Raw genomic sequence first — 23,266 nt, forward strand, 5'->3', positions numbered from 1 at the left:
ATTTTGCTGGTGATGAACCTTGATGGGAGAGCTCTCAGAAGGTAAGGAGTAGGCGACAAGAACAAAAAAGAGGAAGCACTCACACATAACAACTCGGACACCTTTTAGAAGCATATAGAGGCATGAGTAATACCTGTGAAAATACAGTCAAAATACGTTAATTATAGCCTTTTCACAAAAAACAACAGAATTTTTTAAAAAATCAAAAAGATTATGGCAATTTCAACACACTTATTTAAACAAAATCTGCCACAATAACACATTAAACTTCATTTGTCCCTTACTCAGTCCATGCACAAATTGTTTTTTTTAATTTTTATTTTATTTTTTAAATATTTTATTGTAGTTCCAGTACAGTTGTCCCAATTTTCCCCCTGAATGCACAACTTCTTAATAATTATGATGAGTCTACAGTTTTCTGCTCCGTTCCTTCCCGCAATTTTCCACATTTTTAACTGTTTTCTATTCTTACATAATTACTCTGAGTTAGGCAGATGTCTAATTTCAGCGCGAACTCTGCCACTGACAAATTTTGTAAAACTGACAAGTTTGCAATCCGCCTGAGCCTTGTTTCTCTGCCTGTAAAGTGGGGACACTTCAGAGAGCTGCTGTGAGGATTGACGGAGATGACGCATTTAAAGTAGTGCACAAAGAAGCCATTCAGCAGCTCTCAGCTCCTCGCCTCTCTCTGAGATGCAGAGATTTCCTTTTCCCTTCTGGACTCACAGGTTTTACATACATTTTCTAGAGTGGGATTATTAAATCAAAGGGTATCACAGAATTCTTTGCGTTTAACACACATGGCTCTACCGCTCTGCAAAATACTTAAACCAATCTGTATCTCTACTGGCAGCCTGCGTGCGCATCCTGGGGATCCCACGATCTGCCCACGCTGAGCATTTTTTAAATTAGACAATTCAATGGGCATCAAAGAGCATCTCTTTCCCGTGTTGACTTGCAGCTCTTCGAAGATGAGTGCAGTTAAACCATTGAATGTTTCTTGTGTAAACAACTGTATAAATATATAATAAACATATTTGACACAGTCTGAATTTCTCTTAATTTCTGCAGACGTGTACTTAAGAGTCTATTGGGTATTTATACTTGTAAATCCCATTAGCACCAAATTCAACTTGTCCAAACTCAAGGAAGCACAATGCCTCACATGCAATAGGTGATTAATAAATGTTCACTGAGCAAAAGACAGAACGTTACTTTAATTCTGGGATTGGCAGACAACGAAGCAATGCACTAGTAACTGCAGCTTTTCAAAGTTATAAATAAAAGGGGAATTGCACTACTCCACACAAAGTTTGTTTGTTTATGAATGCTACGTGAACGTTTCACTCATCAGAATAAGAAGCAATGGTGTATCACTGGTCTACTTAAAAATCGTTACCTGAATACCACACAGAACCTCGAGAAATGCTTTTCAGGGACCAATGCAACCCAAGAGTAAGGTAGATAAGCAGCTGAGATTACAGTCCAGGATGAAATAGGCAGTCCCCCCAGCATCAGAACATGACACCCAAGGGGACCAAAGCAGTCGTCAGAGTTCAAGTTTTTAGATCCATTTGGTTGGAATATCTGGAACCATTTGACAGAGTCATCAGGTATTTGCCAATATGTCCAATTACCTTCAACTGTGATTTACATTTTCGAAGTTGTTAGAAAAGAAATTATAGATTTGATACCTAACATAATCCAAGCCATTCTATTACTAAACCAGGTATGATTTATGAAAACCTACAAAGGATACCTTTCTAAGAATATGAACAAATTTAATTTAAAATCTGTGAGCAATATTTTAGAAAGATTTTCCTAAGGTGGGGATCTGCATGTAATCCAAACACTCATCCAACGGTCTGCAGACGCCCTGTCTCTGAGCAGGGAGATTAACTACCTGAAAGCTGCGGGCTTACACTAAATTCCATCCTCCTTCAGAAGTGCATTCTTAGGCGGGGATGCGTCACCGTGCCCTAACGTTTCTGTACCAAATGAGACATTCCCCATACAGTAGTCCTGCCTGATGGAAATACAATGCCAGCCACATATGCAATTATGTGTTTTCTAGCAGCCACATTAAAATAGTAGCAAGAGGTAACATTAATTTTAATAATGTTTCATTTAAGCTAATACACCTAAATTCAATATGGGATATATTGATGAGTAATATATATATATATATATATATATATATATATATATACACACATATAATATATATTTTAAATCATTAATGAGATATTTTATTCATTACTGTGTGGAAAAGCGAGAGAAGTTAGAGAAAAAAGATAGAAAAAAAAAGAATTCTTTTATTTTCATGTAAAGTCTTTTAACTCGGGTGTGTATTGCACGCTGGGCCACGCTTCGGCTCACACCGGCTACATTACAGGTGCTCATCAGCCACACATGGCTGGTGGTGGCTGTGGTAGCGTGGCCCTAGACAGGGGTGTCCAACCTGCGGCCCGCAGGCTGCATGCAGCCGAAGATGGCTGCGAATGTGACCCAACACAAAATTGCAAATTTACTTAAAACATGATGAGATTTTTTTTGTGATTATGTGTCACAATGTACTTAATGTGTGGCCCAAGACAACTCTTCTTCCAGTGCGGCCCAGAGATGCCAAAAGGTTGGACACCCCTGGTAGCATATCCCTTAAAAATAAAGATCAGGTGGTAGGATCCTCTTAGGGGAAAAAAGTGTATCTCCTGGCAAAACAGGATGTTTCTGCTCATGAAATAAGAGCGTTAGAACTCATACTTTTCCTGACCCTATTTGTCATGACTGCTGATATTTTGGTTCAAATAACAGAGCCTGGGTTTCTTGTTGTAACTGCTTCTATTCCTTTAACACCATTTTTCTTCTCTCCCAGTTTGGGAGGTCATTCTTTAAGCATTCTTTATTTTTCTATTGTATTTGTGGTCTTAAGGTATTCATCAGTTTGACATATATTTCGGCTTATGGCCCAACGAATAGGCATATTTGGTATGGCTGTGGCGTCCACATCAAGTTGTACGGATTCGAAACTTCTCGTCTCACCTGTGTTGCTGTTTGGATGGGAAGAAAAACTTCGGAGTCACACACACATGGGAGCACTTAGAGAAACTATTCGGAGAACAATGAACACACACAGAAGAAAGAATAAGAATAAAAATAAAGTTAACAGCTAAATATGACCAAATGTTACAAGTTTTAGCGTTTGAACATATTGTACATCAGAAAAATTAATTTCTTTCATTCATTCTTTTAACTGTTTATTGACTATCCAAGAGTCAGTTAACTTCTCTCTCTTTTCCACACAGTTTCTGCACATTGTCCTGGAAGATTTCAGTCTATACATTTCTCTGCACATGTATATTGTTATTTTAAACATTTCCTGTCATATGTTTAATCTGCTAAAACCAACTAATTATTTTACATGTCTTACACCCAACAAATGCCTTTAAAATCTAAATACCGGTCTATCAAATGTCTTAATGTAATGCTTTAAATAATGAGTCACGGCATATATGTGACTTTTTATTTGCAGCGGTTGCAAACTTGTTCTGTAAATATTTTAGGTTTCGTGGGCTAAATGGTCTCTGTTGCAACTACTCCGGCGACTTTTCCCAAAAGCTGCCATTGACAATCTGTAAACAAATTTGATCAGCTGTGCTCCAATCACACTTTATTTACAAAAACAGGCAGGTCAGATGTGGCCCCCAGGCCACACCATTTGCTGACAGGTCCTGCTGTGGGGAGTGGAAGTACAAAACAGGGTAGGGGCAAGAAGCCGAAGTGTCCGAAGTGAAAATGATCAGGCCTTACATTCCAACACTCCTCAATAGTTGAACTCAGGTCTCTTGCGAAGTACTTGAAACCACACCCTCAGCTGACCCATGTTTACCTTAGAATGGAAGTTTCCCTTTTTAATAGGAGTCTAAAATCAAGAAACTATAATTGTAAAAATGGACTATATTAGGAGAATGATGCAAATCACCAGCAAACACAAATGCCCGTATTTTCTCCCTACATTTTACAAGACCAAATTTCTATGAACTTTTACTTAGCTTCTCTTCTTTTATAAAAGACTGTGACACTCTGCGATGAGTCAGCTTGTAGTACTTTGGGAAGGATGCTGAGCTACTGTGTTGCTCTCTCCTCTGTGGCTGCCGTAGCCCAGAAGCCCGAACAACGTGTGAGAGTCAAATTGTGGAGACAATCTAGGAGTTAAGAGCCAATTCCCTGCCAAAATGCAAAATCAATTTACATAACACATGCCCACAACCCCCACATGGAGGAACTAATTTTTTAACAGACCATTTCATGAATAACAGGGTCTTTGTGCCACCAAATAAAAACATTTGGAGATCGTCACAACATCTGTTCTGAGATGTTACTGTCAAGCTCCATTCTCGGAGAGGGAGGAAACTGCATTGTCTTTCAGCGGCTTTGATGATTTCAGAAAACGTCTCCGCCGTGAGAGCTGTTCCATCTGCAGGACTCTGAAACCCCCAGGAACAGAGTCAACACCAATGACACGTTCATCTACTACAGTTTAACTAAATTCAAGGTAATATTTAAAACACAAAGATTGGTACAGTATTTCACTGTTTTCACGTGTTTCGAAAACTAAATTACATAATAGGGTGACAAGAAATAACTTATTCAGAAAATATCCATTTTTGTGTGTCACTCAAAATAATTGGAGTGATTTACCTCAAAACGGATGCGCACTAAGCACAGCTGAGAGGCCCAGGTCCTACCTGAGGCATCTGAGTCTCAAGCACCTGTCCATGGCTGCAGGCGCTATCGTGGGACATACTGTTTTTTGCTTACATGTAAAAGGTCACTTGTTAGAAATGAAAAATGGAAGCAAGTTTTGCTAATTAAGGAAAGAGCGACAATGCCGAGGTGCAGAGAAATAACAGGGAGAGTCAGAGGTGGTCAAAGTCAAAGTCAGGCCTGCCACTGACTTTACTGCCACGTTTGCTGCTGGTGGGGAAGCCACGGTCAGTGGTCAGGGGAAATAAGTCCTGTGCTTCGGCGCAGACGGGGCTCCCTGCCACGTGCTTCCCAGGCTCCCGTCCTTGCTGGTAACAAGCAGGGTCTGTGGTAAATCCTCTTTTACAGCTCTGGTTTTGCTGTTCACTGTCCCTTCAGCTCAGTGGTCGACTTTACGTGTGCAAATAAAAAGAAACGGAATGAGAGCTGAGGCCTTCAGCATCCATCTGTGGGCCCATAACTCAAGTGAACAACAACATTCTGCTGCCATTTCCCCTTTTGCAGGGAGCAGGAAAACACCACATAAACCAGCCCAAAATGAAGAAATAGAAGAGAAAATAACAACAAGAAAAGCAGCACCGGAATACCAAAGCAACCTGAGAATGGCTGAAACGGTTAAGAAAAATGAACCCTGGAATGCTGGAAATGCCACGACCCCGTCTGTGTTATTTAGTGAGCTACCCGCCGGGGTTGCATCGCACATGGTGGAAAGTGGGTGTTTATAAATAGTGAACAAATGAACGAGTCCTCACTTTTCTTCTCTTTCACCTTTCAGAGGCAGGCCACCGACATTAAGTTAGATGGTTTCAAGTCAGTTGTGTAAATGAGATACAATCTGGTTCAAATGATTGAACCTTAGGACCATTGGGCTGTTTCCAAACGTGAAGAAATGAACAATTCTTAAGTCACAGTAAAAACAAAGCAGTTGACGTTTTTCAGAAAGCAGCTAAACCTGAACAGGAATCTGCCTCTATTGTCATGACTTAACTTTACAAATACTCTTGTATTTTTAACTTTATGTATGCACGCAGGCTGGAGTTTCTATAGGATTGAAATGTAAAAGTAGCATTGCCAGGTAAAAGATTAGCTTCTTGTTATTTTTAAATGCACCAACCAACATACGGCCATTTAAAAAGTTTATGTAAACATCCATTTCCACCAACAATGCATGAAAAACCATCAGTGTTGGTGAACCACTTAGCTTCCCTTTCTGGAATAGTGTGACGAGTTTTCAAGATTACTTAATCTATATAATTGCCAGTAGCAGAGGGTACAGGGTGAAAAGAAGTCTCCTTCCCAGTCTGATCCCAAGATCTCGCAGAGGCAGACGCTGTTGTTCCCTTGTACATCCGTCCAGACATACTACTTAGTATCTCTCTGCACACATAATCCACTGTTTTCAAAACAAATAGTGGCATTCCGCAGTGCTTTTATCATTCCGTAAAAATCTGTGTTTTTAAAGAGCTGCACAGTGTTTCACACTGTGCAAATACCGTAACTAATTTAACCGGTCCTCTGTGGATGGGCGTTCAGACTTACTCCAATCTTTTGTAGTGACAGTGATGCTGAAGGTAATATCCTTGTTCTGAACGGTTGGTGTACTGAATGCAAGTACATTGGCAGGAAATGCTTCAGAGGGGAATTGCTGGGCCAAGGGGTAAGAGCATTTTACTTTCGATAGATATTCCCCAAGTAATTTTCATAGACTTTGTGCCCACTTATATGCCTACTATCAGTGTGTTTCCTTAAGTTTAGTGACAAACTTTTAAAAATCTATCATCGCCAATCTGATACGTGAAAAATAGTATCTCATTGGTATTTTAATTGCATTTCAAGATCAATAGATCAATTTTTAATAATTAGGCAATTTATATTTTATATTCTGTGAATTTTTGTTCATTTTTTATTATCAGTTTTTGAAATTTATACTAATCGTAAGCATAATTTAAAAGTGAAAAGCCCAAACTTGAAATATCACAACACAACATTTCCTATTCTGAAGTGTGGACGCCCTACATCACTTATAGTTAGTTCCTTAAATTATGATTAGGTGGGGAGGAGAGACAGTGGAAGTGGAATTGGGAGAAAAGAAAGATAAAGAACCAATGTCAGCACAGAGGCTGAAAGCTTATAACTGCAAAGAATCAAAATTAAAGCCAAAGAACAGAAAGAAATCATCAACTAAAATATAATGAATTTTATAATCATTATCTGTATTCCTATTTATTTCTCCATCGGAGATTATATAAAACAAGTGGTCACAATTTCACCTCTGAAATTCTATCCTTGAACTTAACCAGTCTTTACTGGATTTAAAACTATATCATTCTGGGACACATATTCTAACCAGCCAACCTACTTCACAGTATGCAAACGGTTTCCTTACTTTTTGAAAATGGGAAAATTACATTTCTCATAACAGCTAATTGGTTAGTTGCTTCTTCAGAACTATCAGAAGTTTTCTGGGGCACAACGGTCGTAAACACAATGGAACCTAAAAATGGTCGTAGATGTGATCATGGTCACTAACACGTTCTGGTGGAAATCTTGGGGTCACCTTCACTTTTCTTCTCCTAGACTCATTTTTCCATAAGTCTTGTTTTTTCTTTCCCCGAACTCTCTTTGCCCTCAGCATTCAATGCTACTATTCTGGTTTCAGTCCTCATCACTCGGTGACGATAGTACTGCTTCAGATTTTAAGCCCATCTCCATCTCTGCCCTTCTATCATACCTTAGCTCACCTTAAAACACAACCTGAGTGGATTTCATCTCACTCAAGAACCTAAGTGTTCAATACACACTTGTAGACTAAAGAAACAAATAAAGTATAATAGCTATTGGATTTCTGCCTTAGCTTTCAAGTGCCTCCCTGCTCTGGTCCCAGTCTTCTGCAGACGTTCCCCACCCCCACCCCGCCACCGTGTGCAATCAGTACTCACTCTCCCCTCTGCCTTTGCTCATGTCCTCTGTGCAAAACTATGGATCCTTCTAATGACACTCTGAGTTCTGTGCATGACAGTCTTCCTCTCTTGTTCTGTTTCTTCTCCCACTCTCTCAGTTGTCCTGCGGGACCTCCTCCATCACCATGGCTTCAAGGACCACCTATAACGTGACAATATACCTATTCTCCCTCCAGTTGGATTGCTCCTGAATTCCACATTGGTCTCCCCAATACCTGGCATGTATCTCCAAGAGTCTTCCCTCAAAGATCTCAACTCAACTGCAAAACTGAACTCATCTTTTTACTTCTTGAACCAAGCAGCCACCCAAGTTAGAAACATGGGTGGTCATCCTTGACTCCCAACTTTCCCTAATCTTCCACATCCAATTGGTGTCAATTCAACTTCACTCCTTCTCCTGTATCAATTGACTCCTTTCTATCTCCACAACTATTGCAGATTCCCAACCTCATCATCTCTCACCGTGGCCAGTTTTCCTAGTTCATTGCTTTGTGCCCTGATTTCCATTCCAGGAAACCATCCCTTTACACTGCTGCTTAACATTAAAAGCAAATTGTATTTTAAATGAGGATAATGTGCAGAGGATTTATTTACAATAAGACTATTGATAATGGTATGAGTGGACTGCAGGGGAAGCACACTGATAACCTGGGGACAGTACAGAGATGAAGATGTCACCACCGAAGGCCTGAAGGGACAATAGAAAAAACTAGTTACTGGAAGGGGTAAGTTATGCAAATAAGGTCACCTTCAGAAGGGGAGATGAAGCTGTTCCCAGGTGTATTCTTCAAGGAAGAAAGCCAGGAGAATAAAGACCTTGACCTCACTCTCTCTTCCTGCCCATCTCCTGCTGGGACTATTTATCCACTGGCTGAACTCAACTGAAAATCAAAGGGCATGAGAGCCTGCTAATTTAGCTAAGTTAGGTCAGCCCCTGGGTGCAGCAGGGTGGAGGAAGTAAAGAATGGATTGCGGATGTGTGTCCTCTCAGTGCCTGATTAAAAGACTGGGTTGGCTCTCAACCTCCTATAAAGTTTAACTTCTTAATGAATACATGTCCCTCCAAGATCTGGCCATTGCTTTCCTGTCATGATGCTACAACCCATCTAGATGCACCTGTGGTGAATTATGCATCTTTCGTACTGAACTTGCTATCTGGAGCACCTTTCCTCTATTCCCAGGCTGTCAATCTATTTATCCAAAATCAATTTACTCACCACCTACACTGTAAGAAAACTTCATAGCTCAGTTATATAACTGGCCACACTCTTTTGTGATTTCATTATCTATCTATAGATTTTTCTCTAAGCATGTGTAGTGTTTTATTGTCCTTGTTTGTTTCTATGTTTATCTTTGTATACTAAATAGTAAACAAATCTCTAAAGAAAGCAGAGGATGTGTCCGTCAATCACCTTTTTATTCCCAGTACCCAATACTGTGCAAGACGCAGAATAGGAAAATCAATGATGGCTGAGTGAAGGAATGAATTTAAGCATTGGCTCAAGGCCAACACCATCCATGAGGTTTCCCTGACAACCTGGCCCCATGCTGATCTTCACTGATATTCATTACCAGGGTTTAATGTTTCCCTACTTATTTTATTTGTTTTTGTATTGTTTTTTTAGACCACAAGCAACCTAACAGCAGAAATTATGTCTTCTGTTTCTCTGACAATACAGTTTGAGTCCACACTAGGAATTTCATAAATGCTTGAATTCAGGAGTAGGCATTTAAGACAGGGGAAATAGATATTTTTTGGAGTCTCAAAATAAAATATTTCCATGACCAGATAAGTTGTGTAAATTGGTTAAATTGATAAAATAAGGGGAGAGGGAGATGGTGACCTCATAGCCCTAACACCTGTTTATTTCCAGAGGCGGGAAATATGGCTTTTATGTAAACATGTGCAGTTTTAATGTTTTAATTTCTTGGCCCAAATTAAGAAATCTCATCTAACCCAGGAACTACTTTGCATTCCTAAGAGAGGAAGGCAGAGCTGTGGTCTGACCGAGGGCTTAGAGCATCACTGATCTAGGTGATGCTCTATGTGAGTGGGTGATCATCGGTCAGGAAATGTTCAAAAAATTTAGGTGGGAAGTCCAGGCTCTTGGAGCGCTTCATTCTCCCTTAAATTGAAACCTTAAGGGGGAAGCCTATGTTTATAGCTTTTAGCAGAAACACGATGAGCAAGCTCATTTAAGATCTATACTGTTGACAGCTCTCCGCCTGGATATATCCTGAGTTCCTTTTACTTCTGGCCTGCCACATATGTTCAATCTCAAGAACAGTAGGAAAGGATGCTAAGTCTGACCGAACCCTGAAAGCCAGAATATGTTAAATGCCAGTACGAACAAAGAATTAAGGAGAGACTCACATCTCAAATAACCAGCTTCTTAAGAAAGAGACTTGATCAGAGGTGGAAAGACAAAATAGAAAAGAAAGAGGAGCCTGGGCATCTGGACGAGAGCCTTGCCAGAGTAACCTTTACAGCCAGCCTGCTTTTGCACACCCGTCAGCTCGCTCAGCCATCCACGGAGGTGGGCGGGGATTATTCGAGATTTGACCTATGAGGAAACTGAAGCCCCAGAGATTAAGTAACAAGCCTTTGGTCAGTACAAATCCAGGACTGTAATTTATGTGTTCTGACCTCAACGCTATCATGCTTCCCCAAACTGCCAATATCTCCCTCCTTAGGGTGAGGTCTACAGGGTGAGGAGCTGGCTATGCCTTGTCTGTTAACGAAAAAAATATACAAAAGTTAGTAGGAAGAAGGGTCATTTAAGGTTTATATTTGCAATATAGTCTTCTCTGACAGAGTTTGAAGGGCTGGTCAGATTGTTTCGTTTAAGCCCCAGTTGATTAAATGATAAAACATGTCTTCGTTTAAGTGTGGCTTGGGGTGACCGAGACATGAAGGGTACACGGTGTCACTGAGACTTCACCCCATTTATGGAGTCAGAACCCAGGGGCTCTTCTTAATCTTGGGCATTGCAACTAGTGGCCGGGATGAAACAGCTGCTTCTGTTAAGGATCAAAAACCTACATTAAAAAAAAAAAATCAAGGTCCTAATAAATAAAAAGCAATTCTATTTGAGGTACCATCCTTTTTGAGAACTAGAAAATGATCTATTAATCTACATAGGAAATTCAGAGCAGCAAAAACAAGACTTTAGTTTTTGTTTCTAGAATTTGAAGTCAGATATAAAAAGTGAAGAGGAAAAAAAGGACTAGAAAATGGAGAGCAGGGAAAAGAACATGAGGAGAAAGGGAGAAAGGAAAAGACATTAAAAAAAAGAATGAGACACAGAACTAGACAGAAGAAAAGAGTATTATACACAGATAAACACAATTGCAACCCAGACAAGGGAAAGGAAGACCACACCACGTTTTGCAGATGGGCAAAACACGGGTGTCACCCGGCACCAACTGTATAGCTAGGCTGTCACTGTATAGCTACAGGCAAAAATAAAGGCATACTGTACAGAACCAAAGTTGAGGTCCAGGAGTTTTCAATACAGTGGTTCTTATGATATATGCTTTTCTTTCATGCCTTATGGAAATATTTAAAAAGGAAAAGAGAGCCAAACTGCATGTCCAAAGTGTGGGGAGGGTGAGGAAAACATGCATGGATTTGAGCATTCCACCATTATTTCTCTATTGAAACATGACCCCATTCTTGGCTTCTTATTTGCTCCCTTTTCCACAGCCCGACAGCGAACTCCCACACACCAGAGGAACCACGGAGCAGAGACAATAATACAAGCAGCTGCTCAAGCTGTGGTTTTCATTAAGGGAAAAAAGTGCCTTGATTATAAGGGATTTCGTTTTTAACCTTTGGGCCAACACTAAAGTGATTAAAACTCCATGTACAGAAACACGAATGGTTTCTTAAAAGTACGATTAGAACATACTCAGCATTATCTATGGGGGCTGAGAAGAGTTCAAATTTTAACACCCACCTTGGCTCAGTGCATGAACTTGGATGTAGGAAAGCTAGCAAAAACCCAGCATACAAAACCTATTGTATAGGTGCTAAATTGCATTTCTGCAAACATCAGGGATATATTTTCACTGAATTCTTTAGCTACAAAAAGCAAGGCCACCAAACCATGAAAAGACATGGAGGAACCTTAAATGCATAATTCTAGTGAAAGAAGACCATCTGAAAAGGCTGCATACTATTTGACTCCAACTGACATTCTGGAAAAGGCAGACCTATTGGAGACAATAAAAAGACCAATTGTTTTCAGGGATTAGAGGGAAGGGAGGGATAAAACTGATGGAACACAGAAGATTTTTAGAGCAGTGAAAATGCTCTGTATGTAATGGTCAATCCATCACACTATACATTTGTCTGAACGCACAGAATGTACAATGCCAACAGTGAACCCTAAAGTAACTGTGCACTTTAGGTGCTAATGACGTGTGAGTGTAGGTTCATCATTTATAACAAGTGGGGGGGGGTTGGCAATGGGGGAGGCTACACATGTGTTGGGGCATGGTGTATGAGGTATATGGGGAAATCTCTGTACCCTCCCCTCAATTTTGCCATGGACCTAAAGTTGTTCTAAAATAATTAAGGAGGAAAAAAAAGGAAGACAACACCTTGAAGGCTTGCATTTGATATAAGAGCAAGAGCTAAGGTATGACACCCCCAGAGCCGGGCATGTTCTGTTCTCATGGCTGGGTGCTAGGGTTGTGACTCTCGATCCAGCATGTACTCATTGGTTACCATTTGCCTCCACACCGTCCCACAGCAGTTAAGTGCATAAACTTCTGGAGCTGAAATCATGGCTCTCCTTCCTATTGTGCAACCTGGGTTACATCATAATCACCTACACCTCCGCCTGTCTCCTAGTTCTATAATACAAGGGCAATAAACCAACACCAATTATTGGGATGATTAAACACACAGAAACAGTTTCACACAATAGGTGGCACATGATAAAGAAGGGCTCAGTGAACAGCAGAGAAGTCAAAAGTGACAGAGATATACTTGTCATGAATGCCAAGGAGAACAATCATGCTGTTATCCTGAATTTCTTACTGGTCAGGAGGAAAGTGTTAGTTATGTCCTATATTAAATCTGGAAAAACTCCTCCAGAAGAAGAGCCATTAAGGAGTATTCTAGATTTGACATAGTTAAAGAAGCGGCACATTTGATGGTCAAGGAGAAAAGAAGAGAGACATGCGGAAAATGGGAGTTAGGGTGGTCAGGGGCCTCCCACCTGGTTGGAGACTCCATTCTGGGAAAGACCGAGAATGGGAGAATGTTGTCTTTTCTGTGACAAGCTGCCTGGTGAACCCTCTGCTCCACGAAGAGCAGTCGCAATGAAAATGTCTCATGTTTAAAATATAATTACTCTAATATATTTGTGACCACAGTGACTGTGGGCGGGAGTCCTAGGCTTATTAGGAATTAGTCAAAGCTGCAGTAAAAAAGGAAACTCCAGTAAAATAAAAAGACCCTAGACGACTGATGATAGGCCCTCGTTCTTGTAAAATCTTCTCTTTTTAGTTAGAAAATGGAGAAGCAATAGCCACACTGCTGCCCTGAGCCTGGAGGGTTCCATTTTTGCTAAAGTGTTTGATGAATGAGCAAGCTTTCAAACAGTAAATACATACACCTTTGTCCTACACTCCCGAACCAGCTCGTGGTTTCTCCTCCACCCCCTCACTAAAGAGCAACTCTCTCTTCTTTTGTTTTCTTTAGTCTTTGCTGACAAAATGCCCCTGCTCTTGCTCCCTGCTTCCAATACTTCATTTTCATCCAAATGTCTCCACTTTTGTTCACCACAGATCCAGCTTATTGAGCATTCTGTATTGCCTTTCAGGTTTTGTCCCTATTCCATGTTAAACAGGCTGTGGTGCAAGTGTAGGACTTTGCTCAGTAAAATATTCCATCCAACGAGGGCAGTTATGTAAACAGGGCCACTCCTGGCAGGAAGGCCTGATGGGGTAAACAAGGCTGGAGAGAGAAAGTTCTTTTAGAGCGCAGTGACTCCGTCAGGGCACAGAGATACATTTCAAATAAAAATATTCTTGTCTGATTGTGTCTAATGTCAGATCAGGCCTCTAATGAACCCAAATCACTGGGGAAAATTTAAAAATGACAATTAGAACTGAGTCAGCAACTCTGGTTTTTGAAACTGTACTAAGGGGACTTTTCATTTTCTGGTTTTACAATTTTAGTTCTTTAAAAGTATAAACCAAAAATATTTAAAGTGCTAGGAATATTAAGAAGGATATTTTAAGAATTTGTAATATTTAAGAACCTGCACAGTTGCTGAATGGAAATTATGGCTAATAATCTGTCCAATAAATAAAACATGTAATTATCAGAAAATCAGAGGATTGTACCCATGTCAATGTTTAATGTTGATACAGAGGTTTATCACTATCTTCATGAATATTTGGCCCATAGGAAAAGTGATGAAAATGCAGTATTTGCTTTGCAAACAAGAGCTTATATAGAAAATTCACTATACTAAAGCAATGATAGCTCATAATGCAGAAAACAGGTATTAGGGAAGACAAACAGGAGTTGTATTAACTTAAACTGGGCACCACCTAATATGTGTGACAAAGAAAAAATAAATAGAAAGTTAATGGGTTTTGTTTACAATTTAACTGTAAAAAATATAGTGGGACCTGATATTAAGTATCTGAGCGCAAGTTCTTGGTATGAAATGCACAATGAGCTGGTCAAATATTTTTGTGTAAATATAAACACAAAATGTCCTCATTTAGCACGATATTACTTAGGTTTAATTTGCATTAGCAGGAGGTGATGTGAGTGGTGGACAACAGCCCAGAGTAGGAGCAGGCAGGTGTGGGTTTCAGTAGTAGATACGTATGTAACCTTGGGAGGAGGACATCACCTCCCTGGGCTTCAGTTTCCTCACATGTAAAATGGGAATGGTGATACCTACTTTATGGGACTTTTTCCAAGGATTAAGTGAGACCATGTATGTGTAATACTCAGCAAGGAGCAGTGTGCACTCAATTAATAGTAAGATGATTAATATTTTTACTATCAGAATTCAATAACAGAATTAAAAATATAGGCCAAGTTAGTTTTCCTCCTAATTTTAACTATTAGTCAAAATAATAAAACAATTCAAATATTTATTTACTTACCACTCTGTTCAAGGCAGTGTGCAAAGTGCTAAATATATTTCAGATACTCAGAGATTACTGGCCAGAAAATACCTAGAAATATGTTTTCTTTCTCTTTTATTTACAGATTAAAATTCTTCCAATGCCAATACAATTTTTAAGATGTGAATGATTTAGCATGGTATGTTTAGTTTGCATGCCTTGTAAGTAATTCATAAATCAAATCCCTAAAATATATAGTGGGATGGGGTCTGCATTCTGATGGCTGATATGGTTGACACCCTGTAGGTAGAATAGACAATGCCAACGAAAAATATGTTATCACACCGTATTTCCATCTAGGGTCCAGGTGAACCTTTCCAAGGCTGGGATATGGGGGTGCTGACATTGTTTTCATGAATGTTATTCTTACTAGTCATTGTGTGGCAGCTTATTCTTCTGGGCTTCTGAGTCATTTCGACTTATCCAAACATTTTTTGTGGAATGAAGTTAGAGAGGGTTAGGGAAGTGGAAAAAATCTTTATATGCTAAAGATAACTGGAAAAGACTAGTGTTTGGTGTTGGTAAAACTGACTCACTGTATGGAGAAAAACTGAAAATGAATCCTTATCTGATACCACAAACTGGCAGGGAAGGACTCCAGAAACTGACACTATGCGGCAAAACAATGACCACATTAGAGTTGAAGATTTCTGTTCAATGAAGGACACTGTGGGAAAAGTTGACGGACAGGCGATAGAACAGACCATGCTTGCAAAGCCTAAAACTGAAGAGTCTGAGACCTGAACTCGTCGATGAAATCCTGCAAACCACCAGTACAACAACGGGCTAAGAATATGAACAGGCAATTTATTAAAACTAAGGCTATCCTGAAGACTGGCAAGCACACGAAGAGACGCTGAATGATGAAATACATGAAAATTAAGAGCTATTACATCAGACCTCGTAGACAACAACATTGTAAATCCCTGACGTGGGTAAGGCACCCTGGTGGCAGCGGTGGGAGCAAGGCTGGGCAGCCATTCTGGAGAGCAACCTGGTGCCATTTAGCTGAACTAACTCGACGTATTTCTAAGACCCAGCAACCCCACTCCTGCGTAGACGTCCCAGAGAAATGTTCGCACAGACCGTAAGGGGCGATGTCATTGCAGTATGGTTTCTGTTGCTCACCCTTGGAGTCCACACAAACACACGGCAACAAAAATGAATTTTAAACCATCGTGGATCTTTAAGATAGTGCTGAATGAAAAAAAAATACCCATGAGATTTAAAACACAATACAGTATATGTAAATTTAAAATAGTCGTATGCCTTGTAAGTTGTACTTTTGTAAAAGCATATCCAAAAGAAAAAGGCACAATGAATTCATTCAAATGGTTGCCCGTGGGAGGGTGATGTCCTATCAGGATAAACCAGAGTAAAATAAAATCTTCCCTCACACTTTTATTTCCAGAGAGCAGACTCTATCACTGTATTTTTAACACTTATTTAATATACCAGGAAGGAAAGAAAAAAAGGAAAGCGAGAAGAAGGGAAAAAGGAAGGAGAAAAAGTTTTGAGCCTCTTACAGGCCAAACATTTGGTTTGATCAACAAATTAAAATATTCTTTTTTGAAACAACAGCCGCCTTTCAGCACTCTGCACGATTCCACAGAGGCCCCCACAAAGACACACTCCCACACAGCGACACCCTCGCCTTGAAGTGAATGGGAAATTCCTCTCAACCTAACCGAAGTGCTTCAGCTCACAAAGACAGCTGTTCCTTCTCCTTTTATTTTGTAATTTCCACCAAATTGATGTCATACAGAAAACTAGGTATTTTTTTACCGTCTTCAATCCTATTACTATTCATTTTAGGGATAGCAAAAATCTAATTATTTTAAGAACATTTATTCCCTGCATTTAAGAACCCCACAAATAATGGTTTTAGAGGTTGTGAAGAACGGAACGTGGCTCTCCAGAGACCTAGGGTTCCTAAGCAGGTCAGGATGAGATCACGAGTCCTACGGAAGGAGGTGGAAATGGACTGAAACAGCTTCCAGGGATGTTCCCAAATGTACATTAAACTGTTGTATATGACACTGTGTTAAAAATATGAACGTGGACAAAATAGTGGTCTTACAATCTCAAGTGTGGAAGCAAAATATTAACATGAAATATGAAATATGAAATAAGAAGATGAAGCAACACATCATTAAAATCTAAGGTAGGCAAATCGTTGGTTCTCAAACTGGTGTATACCAGGTTCACCTGGAGGGCTCATTAGAGTGCGGACTGTGGGGCCCGCCCCGGTCTCTGTGGTCTCTGTTTCAGCAGGGGTGCAGCAGGGCCGAGACTCCGAGTTTCTAGCACGCTCCCAGGGGACGCTGCCGCCGCCAGTGCCCACTTTGGGAATGGCAACTCAGAAGTGGCATAAACTATTAGAGGAGAGATAGACATTGTCGGGACAGGTGAGAAACCGGGACACTAGGATGACCCTGAAGGTGAGAATAGGGAGAGACTATGAAGGTAGAAGAATGAGAAATAAAATGGAGGTGGCGAGAATATCTGAGCACAGGTCGAGCTGTGGGTGGGAATAACAAGCAGCAGGGACAGCCCGACAAGTTTGGGAAGACAGGTGGGTGGACTTGATCTACTGCAGTGTAGCGAGCAGAGGACTGACCTGAGCAAATGGCCACCTTGGACAACCCTCCTGCCCACTGTGCATGCGCCTTATCCAGTTGCCAGTCTGTACCCGCAACTCTTCAGGCACAAAGCTGCGAGACGGGACAGCTGACAGTCCCCACCAATGAGGGCTTCGGCCTGTCTGCCACACTTGGGTAGCACTTACCACAATTCCTACTAAGTAGTAACTACAAAATGAGTTGTGTGAAGTGTATTTTCCCCAGCGGTACGTGAGAGCTGAGGCTGTATTTCTCGTGTGTTCCCCAGCTCTGCACAATACACACACACTGAATGCATGAGTGCTGGTGTGTAGGACCTCAGGCCCCGCTGTTAGCAGTCGGAGAAGGGTGGTCTCTCCCTGCCTCCCTCCATGGCTCTCCCAGAGAGCTCGGCACCAAAGCCCACTCAAAGCCATGCACTCCTCACCTGCGCCCCGGGCAGAGCCAGAAGTGCAGCACCTGGTGGAGGCACCCAGAACCAAGTCCCACCGCTCCAAAAAATCAGAGGAAAAGAGGGAGGAAAGGCACTCAGCTCCCAGTGCACAAGGTTCCCAAGGGCGTGGCCCTGTCAAGGTGACTAGATAGGTGTAATCCAATCACTCTTCCTCTTCCAAAGCTTGTGCTCTGTCCTGCGGTGTCCTGGCAAAAGCTGAGGAACAAGAAGTGGCTGTTCCAGGCGGGTGAGTGACAAATACCATATGATCTCACCTTTGACTGGAACCTAATCAACCAAAGAAAAAAGCAAACAAAATATAACCAGAGACACTGAAATTAAGAACAATCTAACAATAGCAAGGGGGGAGTGGGGAGGGGAGAGTGGGGAGAAGGGTTTTCAGGAACTACTATAAAGGACACATGGACAAAACCAAGGGGGAGGGTGGAAGCAAGGGAGGGTGGTGGGTTTGGCTGCGGTGGCAGGGGGAGTGGTGGGGAGAAAATGCAGACAACAGTAATTGAACAACAATAAATGAAGAATAAATAAATACAATCTTTTTTTAAAAAATGGCTGTTCCCATGTCTGGGTAGAGCACAGTCCCACCTACTGACCACCTGAAAGGAAGCTGTGAGGACCAAACAGAATAAGCCTGGAAAAAGCTTAGTGCAGTGCTTGCCAGTTAGTCCTTTCTACTAACTGCCTCTGAGTCCTTAATGCTGGTCCTTCATCTGTGTGCTCCAGAGGCCTGCCTGAGCCCCTCTGTGGGAACACTGGCCCAAGGGAGAAAGTATGAATGGCCAACTCGGTGGTCTAGGGCATGGATCGAGATGACAATGACAGAAGTTGACACAGCATTAGAAGGATCCACTTGAGGGCGTAAAAATAATTTTTTTTTTAGAGTTGAGGCTGAGATGATAAAATAAGAAAGTGGAAGTGTATTCAGTAGGCAGATGGAAACCAGAGAAGTTGAGATCAAACAGTCAAACCTACTGGAGGTGACAGAGGAAGCTGTGAGGGTTAGGGTTTCTGTGAAGATGGAGAGAGGGTAACATTTAGAGGTCAACACAGTACAGAATGAACCATAGAAGACAAAGAAAAAGTCTAGAAAAAGAGGGAAGGCAGGGGAGTGGGCCATCAGGGAGAATGGCAAGAAGAGTTTCAAGGACAGTTCCCACTAGGGTCTGGTGTTATGGAGTCCAGGAGCAGAAATGGAAAGACCATGGCTCTGACCATCAGACAGCATGCTGACTTCAAGATCCAAGTTTCAAGTGCAGAGGGTCGGCTGGGAAGACCAAGGCCCCTCCAGGTACTACTGGGGCTAGTTCTTCAAGTCAGAATTTCAAGAATTCTTGAGTGACGTAAATAGCTTCATAAACTAGGTACACAAACTCCAACAGAGTGGAAATCTAGTCTACTCTTTTTCATTCAAGAGCCCCAAAACTCCAAGTCTGTATGATTTCCTGCGAAGAGGTGGCTGGCTGATGGAAAGAGATCTCATTCTCTGCATCATTAGCTGCTCTAAACACTCCTCCTGGGCTGACAATGACACTTACCCCGGTGCTGATTTATTTATGTACTTATTTTTTAAATTTTGGAAATTACCTCTAGGTGAACATTATTGGTGTCAGTAATGAGGAGGCTGGGGGCAGTGTGACTAGTTTGGAGCAAAGACTCAGATCTCTGTGCATGCTCGTGTGTGATCTGGACAGAGAAGAGCGAAGGCTATTTCTGTCCCACCTAAAGTGTGAAAGCCACAGCCACGCAGGCCAGCCCCTGCCATGCTCGGGCGGATGATTCAGGGCAGGGTTCACCAGGGCTGGAAGGACCACATTGTGTACTGAACAATTAAGAACATTGTGAAATTGCAGCTAGAAAGAAGCAGGTGTGAGAGAGGGAGAAAGAGTAGGAACCCACACAAACTGTAACTGAGCCAAGTACTTTAATTCCCCACCTAATTTAGCCCCTTGCCCATCAGAAAAAAAAATCTGTAAGCGAGAGCTTTACCGAAGGCTTAGGCAATCCAACCCCGAGGGGTGCAAATTTCCGAGTGGGTTCTGATGAGTGATGAGAAAGCCCAGTGGTAAATTTAGACTCCACTGTTGGAAGAGTTTTGAGACGGATGACACCCTGAGATATCAGAATTGTTATTTTTGGGGAAATATAGCTTGCTGCCAAGTTCTTATTTACAAACACTTCTCACTTTAAAGGAAAAATAAATAGAAAAGTGCAAATACTCTAAAACAGTTACACATTGATTGGAGTGAGGATGGAGAAGTGAAAGCAAGGATGGTCTTGATGCTCCTCTAGCCCAATTAACACATGCAGAGGAAAGCTCCAATTTCAGGTGGCAGAAGGCCGTTTCCCAGAGCAGGGGTCACTTGGGACAAGGGAAGTAGAGAAGGGAGGTGACGATAAGAGAAGGTTTCATTTCAAAGGGCACAGGCTGCCCTGACATGGCTTTATACACTTACCTGTTATATATTTTTGCTAGTTTTTGTCCTCTCATCAATGTAATTTGACAAAAACTAAGGTTACCCTAATCTTGTCTTCCTCCCTTATAACATCTCTCTTAAGTAAAACAGGAAAATAATGACCCAATTAGATGATCCTTTCTCTGCCCCTTCTCGGTGAAAATCCTACAACTCTTTCAATTTCTCTCCTCTTGGAAGAAGTGGCAAATAGTTTGGGGGAGGAGATGTGCAGGAACTGTAGAGTTGACAGAAATGCTGGAGGCACCTGCAACAAAAAGGGGTGGCTGATATCACCCTCTCCTTGTCAGCTAACGCCCTCCTCCCCAGACTCGGGAGTTTTTAGGAGCTCTATTTCCACCCATTCCTTCCTTCCTCCTGAAATACAGCCACCTACTCCCACTGCCAATTTGAAAATTGGCACAATGATTAATGACCCAGGCAAGAACTTAATTTCCTGTCCAGTAGTACAAGGGTGATTTCCAATAAAAGAACTCACTCAAGACAACTATTTCCTTTCCACAGCTTCTAATCTTTTATTCAATTGTGGGCATTCTTCCTTCTCAGTGTGAAAGCAGAATCAATTTTTGAACTTCCATTTGGTGAATATTCCAAAGAATCACAGAATGCTAAAGCGGGAAGGGACCTTAAAGGCAATGTAATTCGATCTCCTCTTTTCTTGTAATTCAAACAGGGCTTAGGGTGAAGGCTTTGACGCACACTGTCCGTGCACGGTCAAGCTGCAAGGGAAGAGGGGATTACTACCATTAAAGCGCACAGCTTGGGTCCTCGCTGGTCTCATTATGAAGTTACCTTTAATGAGACAGTCTATTTCAAATTGGGAACTAATCACCATGGGAGAGTATTTCTGCAATTACGGGCTCAGGGAAAACACAACCAAAACAAGCGTCAGTGAAACCCTTCAGATACAGCAGCACAATGACTATGCTCCATTACTTTGGGGCTTTTAAATACCCACTGAAGATGTACTGAATTGTCCTGGAGAAACTACAGGTATTCATCACTTATATTTGTTTCTCAGAAATGCTTCATAGAGAACTCCACTGCTTTCTGTGAAATTAATTCTGAAAAGCAGAGGTTCCTCCACAATAGGCCAATGACTGCATAACACAGTACCTCCTTTAGATGCACAATTTCCCATAGAGAATTCCAGTTACAATTCAGGAAATGCCTTCTGGGTTGCTGCCCAAATTATCTGAAATTCACAAGTGAGGGCATGCAAATGGTGAGAAACAGGCTGGGCTGAGGGGATGAGGGATGGGGGCAGAGTGAGCACAGTAGCAACAGAAGGTGTTGTCAGCAGTGAACACTGACGTTGGTAGAAAGAGTAATGGACATGAAGCTAAAAGACGCTGGTACATGTCTAGTGCCATTGATTAGCATCACGCCTCCCCCAAGTATTTTATTTTTTCTGAGGCTCAGTTTTCTTATTTGTAAAGAAGCAATAATGAAGGTCTACTGGAATGTTGTAAAAATCATGTTAAATAATATTTATGAAAGAGTCAATCACATCACCTAAGAAATACCGGTGCTCTGTAAACACTTGCTGAATTGAACTCTCTTAATCGCTTCCTATTATGCTTTCTTCTTAGTTGAAATACATCAACTGCCATAAAAAATACAGATACAGGGGTCTACAGCATTTCATTATTAAAGTTAGTATATAGCAATGATAGGATCCAAAAAAATTGCATTGGCTCTGATTCCCATGAACAAAAAATAGAATGTGGACCATAACCACAGAATTTAATGTCATCGATCTGAACATTGTAATAAGGCGAAGCTTGAAAAGTAGGAAAAGTATGGGCTTCAGAGCAGAGGAGCTCCACAGTACTAGTGGCAAGAACTTGTATAGATTACGTTCCCTGAAACTCACCTTCCTCATCTATGAAGTGTGAATTGTACCCAAGAATTCACAGGTTGTTATGAGGATCAAACAATATTTGCAGAGATATGTAACACAGCTAGCTATAATAATCCCTGTTTCAAAGCAGGTGACTGAAAATGGTAATTGCTAAAAATATGGAGTCCAGGGTTCTTCAGGTGAATACGACTCTTGTTTCCACTTACTTTATGAAATAGTAATGACACAAGCTCTTCTACCTACTGCACAGACTTGTTAGGAAAATCCAATGAGCTAATCTAGGGAGAAGTTCAAAACTATAAAGTATTAGGTATCTCCATCTTCAAGGCAAACATATATTTTGGTATTGTCTTGGGGAAATCAATCCCTGGAAACCACAAATTTCATTTTTAACGACCTGGTTTTAGCTCCAAAGAGTTCAAGAAGGAGCCAGAACTGGGACTAACAAAGCCACATGCAGTTTCATTTGTGCAAAACCAAAGTGAACTCTGGCTGCAAGCTTCTGTGGCCCTGTGTGCTACCATTCAGCTTACCCACTTCAGGGCGAGATTGTTGCCCCAAGCGCACTGCTTCCCATCCACATTAGTCATAGGAAAGAAGGACAAGCTTCCCTCTCATGACCTTTGGGATCTAGTTGATCTAAAGTAGAGTGTTACATTTTCAAAACTAAAATCTTTACCATACTTAATATGATAATGAGTAGGGACACGAACCTTCAAAATGACCAAGAACTAAACAGCCAGAAGATATTTCCAAGGGCTACAGAATGTCTTAGCAGGATATTATTTTCAATTGAAAACTCAATCTGTGCTCCAAGCTTCCCCAGCCTGAAATTAGTGGGTGGTTTGCTCAATCATCAGCCAGTCTGCCACTCGTAAGTTGGACAGCACTTCTACCCTCGCCGGCTCTCTCAGAGACAGTATTTTGAACTTCCTTGGTTGAATGCAAAACACATTAGCTAACTAACC

At 41.2% G+C, this 23,266-nt stretch overlaps 1 protein-coding gene across 3 annotated transcripts in view; it reads right to left on the bottom strand.

The window, feature by feature from the left end:
* The window catches only part of GAREM1 (GRB2 associated regulator of MAPK1 subtype 1), a 175,977-nt gene that overhangs the window by 42,736 nt on the left and 109,975 nt on the right, over positions 1-23,266 (bottom strand). Inside the window, exon 2 of one of the 3 annotated variants that reach the window (XM_053913336.1) lies at positions 3,043-3,108. The exons of the other annotated variants lie outside the window; for them this stretch is intronic. The gene's annotated coding sequence lies outside the window, so the exon portion shown is untranslated. The remainder of the gene's footprint in view (positions 1-3,042; positions 3,109-23,266) is intronic. 3 annotated transcript variants of the gene reach the window in all.

This window comes from Desmodus rotundus, chromosome 10 (genome assembly GCF_022682495.2).
Source record: "Desmodus rotundus isolate HL8 chromosome 10, HLdesRot8A.1, whole genome shotgun sequence".
Classification (NCBI taxonomy): domain Eukaryota; kingdom Metazoa; phylum Chordata; class Mammalia; order Chiroptera; family Phyllostomidae; genus Desmodus; species Desmodus rotundus.